This window comes from Condylura cristata, unplaced genomic scaffold (assembly GCF_000260355.1).
Source record: "Condylura cristata isolate star-nosed mole 26May11 unplaced genomic scaffold, ConCri1.0 scaffold00013, whole genome shotgun sequence".
In the NCBI taxonomy this organism is placed as follows: domain Eukaryota; kingdom Metazoa; phylum Chordata; class Mammalia; order Eulipotyphla; family Talpidae; genus Condylura; species Condylura cristata.
This window is the reverse complement of record NW_004567114.1, coordinates 8,601,706-8,608,464: the sequence shown is the minus strand read 5'-3', so window position 1 is coordinate 8,608,464 and position 6,759 is coordinate 8,601,706. Positions and strand designations below refer to the sequence as shown.

The 6,759-nt window shown below is 54.9% G+C and overlaps 1 protein-coding gene across 1 annotated transcript in view; it reads right to left on the bottom strand.

The window, feature by feature from the left end:
• Positions 1–6,721, bottom strand: part of GPR68 (G protein-coupled receptor 68) — a 25,509-nt gene extending 18,788 nt beyond the window's left edge. The window contains exon 1 of the mRNA XM_012724718.1: positions 6,667–6,721. The gene's annotated coding sequence lies outside the window, so the exon portion shown is untranslated. The remainder of the gene's footprint in view (positions 1–6,666) is intronic.
• Positions 6,722–6,759: the final 38 nt, after the last annotated feature.

The window sequence follows — 6,759 nt, the reverse complement described above, 5'->3', positions numbered from 1 at the left end:
GGAGCAGCGGGCGGGTCAGGAGAGGTCTGCCGCGCCATGTGGTCACCTCCGGGGCAGGCGGGGATCCAACTCATGCGGAAGTGGCTTAAGCTTCTTAGAATTGTGCTTTAACCCGCTGCGCCATCAGGAAGGGCCCACATCTGCTTTTTAAAACAGCACAAGCTGGACGACTTGTGTAAAGATGACTGTTGTTTTAACTGTACGTTGTTTTGGCTTCAAAAGCCAGAGTGTCTGGGTTTGAATCCCAGCTCTGCCACCTGCTAGGAGGGTGACTGTGGCCACGCCCACTAGCTGCCCTGCACCCAGCTTGTGTGTGAAATGGGGACACCCGAGAAAGGGCTGGTGATTGCACACGCGCTCAATCAGGTAGGCTCTCACCTTCCTGCAGAGAATGTGGGGGGGGGGGCAGGAGCTGTGGGGTCACACCCTCCTCTACAGAGCGCATCTCTTTGGACCCTTTCTGGGTCCTCAATGCTACGGATGGTCTCTTTTCATGCCAACAAGTAGTGCTGTTCTCTCCCTTCCTCAGCCTGGAAAGCTGAGGGTCAGCCACTGTCTGAGGCCACTCGGCTAAGGGCCCGAGGAGGACCTGAACCGGGAGCTGGCGGAGGTTGCTGCTTGCAGCAATTATGTTCTGCCTCTCCCTGTCCCTCCAGGAGAGAAGTGGGGTATTACTTTTCTTTTTATAAGATTTATTTATTGATGCATACAAGAACTGGAGTACAGGCCAGAGGTGCAGGGGCAGTGAGAGGATCCACCACAGACAGAGTGGGGAGCAGAACAGGCACAGTGACTGAACTACACCGCTGAGGGGAACAGGTGTGGGACAGGAGAGGTGTGCTGCGCCCTGTGGGTCACCTCCCCGGCTGGGGATCAAACGTCTGTTGCAGTGGCTGAGGACAGCCTCACAGTACTGTGGCTTCACCCTTTGTGCCACATGGGAGGGCCCAAGAAGTGGAGTATTTCAAGGGGAGCACTGAAGTACTACAGGTGGACCCCGTCAGGGCTGCCACATCGTGTGGTTCTGGGGGTGCCACACATGGAAGCGCAGGGTGGCCCCTGGAATGGGGGCAGTGTGCCAGATCTCAGGGCCCATCTCCCTCTCTGCCTCAGTCTCTGTTCAGACATTTAAACATACCTAGAATTTAGAGTCTCGACGTTCTCCAATGAAAACAAGCTGTTCTAATAGTAGCTGCACATTTTAGAGCCAGAGAACAAGTCACCTTGCCATTTACCTAAGAGCTTTACCTAAAGACGTAATGATGACCTAAAGATCCAGAATTGGCCTGGGCATGCTGGCTGGCATCCCTGCCCTACTTTCCCTATGAAATGCCAGGCTTGGACAAGCACAGAGGGTCATCGCAGGCCTGCGAAGTTGCCTGTTCGGCTGGACTCTGCTCGTACGCGCTGGCAGAACTGGCGTGACAAAGCCCACCTGGCACTGGCCGACAGCCTCTAGCTTAAAATGAAGCCTGCGTGGTTTCCCAGAGGCCCTTGGCTGAGAGGTGCCCGATGACCCACGTGGTGGAACGTTGCTTTGAGACGTTGCGGGAACAACTGTCCTCACTTTCCACAGAAATCATCTCCCACTTGGGCTGGTGCCAGAGCGTGGTCAGGATTTCTCCAGACCTAGTGCAAGAAGCGTTTCTGGCCTTTTCTTCTCTTGAGGGTTTTGGTCTTGGCACTTGCTGGTGCCCAGCTCAGGGCATTCAAGCAGATGCTCAGAAGAGGCAACGGCAGTGGTTGCTGGAGCCCGGAAGTGTGCGGAGACCCTTCCTGCTCTCACCCTTCCCACCCTGTTCAATGGAGGGGGAGGAGCTCTCACCCCCATACCCACACCCCCTCCCCCCGCTTCAGACTTTCAGGCTGACAGCCTCTGTACCCCAGCCCACACTCCAGCCAGAGTGCCTCTCCGGCCTTGCTCTCCCCCTTCTTCCTCTGGGCCCTGGGACACCCTGCTCCCCACAGACCTCACCCAGGTGCTATGCCATCCCACGGGGCTCCGTGGCTCTACCCAGTCTTCACCCTCATCCCTAGTGAGCCCTCCACTCCCTGCCAGGCCCTGGCTGATCCAGCTGTGGACGTTCCAGATGCTTCTTCCTAGCAAACTCACTCTAATGGAGAATGTGCATGTTTAAGGCTGCGCACAGCTTATCTACTTACAAAAATTACTGTTTTTCCAGTTCATTCTTCCAATTAGCATAGTTGGCTGGCCTCAGAGGAAATCTCTTTATCCCCTAAACAACAAAACGAGCCCCTACTTCCTCCCTCAGCTCCAGCGCCAGCTCATCTCTGTTCTTGCTCAACCCTCAGCCACCTCTTGCTGATCCCCATCGCCATCGCCATCACCGGGAACTTCCCAGTCACTCGCTGAGGCGACTACCCTCCCTTTGAGAAATACTGATCATTGCAGAGTTAAGCTCTTCCCAGGACAGTTGTAGGCAGCAGGAAGCTGGTTTTTCTGAGAATTACCTTTTCTGGCATCAACCACACTCCAGCAGGCGTGGGCCTGAGCTAATGACTGACCTGATTAGCCTGCAAAGTTGTTTCTACCTGTAATCCACTGCTGTCAGGGGTGACTAATGAGCACACTGCAGGCAGGAGCCGTGAGGCTGGTGGACAGTCAGTCCAGCCCTGGCGAGGTCTGAGCACAAACATCTGCAGGGCTGGACTTCAGGATGGGCTTGCTCAAGCTGAGGCCACAGAGAGAGGGGGTCACATCACAACATGTAGATTCGAATCCCAAGTCAGTTGCACTCTGGTTGTGAGAGCTCTAACCAGTTCTGCAGCCTCCCTGCACCTCTATCTCTTTTTAAAAAAGAGGCTAATGGGGCCCTCCCTAGTGGCGCAGCGGATTAGAGCACAGCACTAAGAAGCCAGAGCCACTTCAGCATGAGTTCGGTCCCCGCCCCGGAGGTGACCACATGGCGCAGCAGACCCTTCCTGGCCCGCCCACTGCTCCCCTCAGCAGTGTACTTCGTCTGATCTGCCTGTTCTGCTCCCCACTCTGTCTCTGGTGAAGCCTCTCACCCCCCGTGCACCTCTGGCCTGTACCCCAGTTCTGTATCTATAAATAAATCTTAAAAACAAAAAGAGGCTAATGATGAAATGGATGTCAGGGATAAATACAAAGGTCTCTCTAGGAACCTGCTTGCCTTACAAACCAGGAACCAGACTTGCTGAAGCAAAGAGAACAGGGCAAGCTGGACAGGCACACAAGGGGTGTGGGCCAGGATGGGACTGTTGAGCCAGCCTTGACCAGTCCCCACTTTGGTCTTCTTGCTTAAGGAGAATGGATTGAAGCCCTGTTCACACGGGCTGTGTGACCTCGAAACGCTACATGCACGCTTGATGCCTGCGTTTCCTTAGCTGTAAAATGGGATAACACCTCGCAGGGCTGTTGTGAGCATTCAATGAGTTGGTAAGTAGCAGACTCGTAGAACCACACCTGTCCTAGTTAGGGTGCGTATGGAAGGCTTATGTGTTCCCCTGGGGGAGGTGACGTTTGCTTTGATTGGCTTCTGTGGAGCTCAGGTTACGCGGTGTCCGTGTGCTGAGGTAGGACAGAGGTGAATGAAGGGGACCCCACCCACCCAGCATCTCTCCTGACATACCCTAGGAGCCCCCCACCATTCCCCTGCTGAGGTGTCTCTAATGGATGCTGAGAAAGACGTGAAATGGGAGTGGCAAGAAATGTACAACTGTCACCGGGCCTCCCCTAGAAACCTCCGAGAAAATTCTCCCTCTGTGTTGGGCTTCAGACCTTGCCTGGCTGATGCCCAGGCTGTTGGCTGGCATCTCGGGGGTGATTAACCTGGAGGACAGCGTGACTTGCAACCTAGGTGGGTGCACCCAGAAGCCAGACTGCCAGGCTTCAAACCCAGCTCTGCCACTTACCTGCTTCGTCCCTCATCTATAGAGAGGATTGTGTGGGTGAAGGAGGCTAGACCGTGAAGTGACAGCTAATATGCTCGCAGTGAACCACAACAAGTATGAAGGCAAGAAGATAGCTTGTTAAGGGGCACATCAGGATGGGCTTCCTGGAGGAAGCGACCCTTCAGCTGATACTCACAGGATGAACTGAAGTGGGGTGGTAGCTTTGTGTGGTTTTCTTTGCCCACCCAGGCTCTGTATGAAGCTCTGTGCTCAGCAGGTTTCTTTCTTAATCTGTTTTATTACATGAACATTTCTGTTGAGTCCTCGTATGTCTTGAACACCACTCTGATTCTTGCTAATCTCCCTTTGTAACCTGGAGAGCGTAGTCTTCAGGCAGCGGGTACCAATGAATATTTAACAACTCTGCTTGGTTTTCTTTGTTTGTTTGATTCCCTTCATTGGTAGGAGGTACTGACTTTCCATTTTGGGAAGAGGAACAGTTTCCTTTTAAAATCAGCATGATGGGGCCCTCCCTGGTGGCGCAACAGGTTAAAGCACAGCACTACGAAGCTAGCTACAGATGCTTCAGCACGAGTTCGATCCCAGGGTGGCCCACATGGCGCGGCAGCCCTCTCCTGACCTGCCCGCTGCTCCCCTCAGCAGTATACTTCGTTGACCTGCCTGTTCTGCTCCCCACTCTGTCTCTGGTAAATGCAGTCACCGCCCCTGCACCTCTGGCCTGTACCCCAGTTCTGTGTGCATAAATAAATAAATCTTTCAAATAACAAAACAAGCATGATTGAGTGTACAGGACACAGAGTGGGAGGCTTCCTCTTGCCCTGTAGTTGCCCATCGGGTCCAGTGAAGGACAGAGAGGCACAAAGTGGCCCTGACAGATCCGCCAGGATGTCCACATCCTGATCCCCACCTTGACATGCGCCTAACACTGGGGAGCAGGAGGCAGGATTTGGGGTGAGAGCGAACACTGGGGGTGGGGCTGTCACAAGGGTGAAGCTGGGGGTCCCTTACTGGTGGATCTGCTCTGAGTGCCTTTGGGGGCAGGGGAGAGTGAACTGTGGGAGAGGCAGATGGCTGCCAGTGGACAGTGAGTGGTCACATGCCCATTTGTCATGCAGGCTTGTATGGGTGAAGAGGACCTGGGGGAAGAGGCACAGGAAGAGGGCACCGGAGGGCAGGAGCCACGCCCCAGGGACACAGAGGAGCTGGTGCTGAGCCGTGGCTTCCCAGTCAGGCCCCAGTTCCTCTGTGGAACTCTTTGTGTGGTGCCCAAGGGGCACACAGAGGGCATAAGGGTGGTTGCAAACTGTCCAGAGGGAAGAGATGATTAACCGCAAGAGGGTCCCAGATGCAGCAGGCAGCAGGAACCAAGATGCCCGCGCCCCCTGCCCGGAGCCCATCCAGGCCCTGGACCTTCCGCCTCTCTTCAGAATGTGAGGTGCCACACCCTCTTTGTCCTCATTTGGGCACCCAGCATTCAGTCTGGCAAAATCACTCAAATTTTGTGCAGTATAATCTGGCAAAAGTATGCAAAGGAGAAAAATAAAAAGGGGTAGAGAGAGATTCTGTCCAAGATGCCAATGCGCACAGAGGGAGCTGAAAATAGTGGGGGAAGATACACACTGTGTAGCGTTTCCATCCCTGAGCAGAGGTTCTGCAATCACCCGGTTTCCACAGTAAAAGCGTCAAAGAGAGACATTACGTATATACTAGAAATGGCACTTGAATGATTGAGGTGTTTGAAACTCTGATTTATAGAATTAACAGAGCAATTAACACAGCACTCTGATAGGATTGGAGGAAGGTGGGCTGGGAGGGGCCATAAAGCCCAAAGTACAAAACCACCTGATCAGGAGGGCAGTCAGGGAGGCCTTCCTGGAAGAGGAGATTTCTAAACCTGTTAGGGAACGAGGAAGTGTCCTGGGAGCCTTCCCTGTGCCCTGTGTGTATAGTGCTTGAGTTAGAGAAGGGGCCCTTTGACTACTGCTGGGGATGGGGGTAGGGTGAGGGTTTTTCATTAGTCTAAAGGTATCCTGCTCGGGGCAGGTGACTCCTTAGGCTCTGATTCCTTGGGGGTAGGATGAGGAAGCAAGGCAGACCTCTCCCCAGTTACCCCTTGAATTATACTCTGCCCCTCCAGCTAGGAGTTTCAAGGTCCGCAACCAGCTCCTGCCACCTCTGGCTAAATAAAGCCCACGGAGGGTCCATTTGCTAAAAGGGTGGAGGGGATGGATCAAGACTAACGAAATAATGTGTGACAAGAACTTGGCCCCAGCAAGGCGTCAGATACCCTCCCCCGCACCCAGCCGGAGGGCAGGATGGCATCCCCAAATTTGACTGGGTGCCACTGAGCCACATTGGGTCCTAGGGCTCCTCCTTCACTGTTCTTCCTGGACCTCAGCCTAGTTGTGCAAGGCCAAGCCATTTGTTCAGGCCCCCCAGACTTTTGAGACCTGCCCCCACCCAAGGACCCTGGACAGAGCAGTGTCCTCTGGCCTGCTGGCCACCGTCCTGAGGGTGGCAGGTCTCCGGGCACCCTAAAGGATCCAATTAGTCCTCGGGCTGGCAGAGACCTGCCTCCCAGACCTGGCTTCCTCTTCTTCCTCCCCTCCCCCGCAAGGCCTTTATCCCAGACATTGGCTTTTGAATTTTGCGCCCCAGATAGCAGCGAGCCCCGCTTGCTAAAGGTCGGTTCTCCCTGGCCTGCTGTCATCCCTGCCCGGCCAGCCACCCCTGTCCAGCCCAGCCCCTGAGCTGCCCGGGCGCACTCACCTCTCGTCCCGGGCGCAGGAAGCCGGCTGCGGCTCGGTTCTCCGGGATCAGCCCCACGGACCCGAGGGGAGGGGCGCGGGGTGCTGGCGGGGC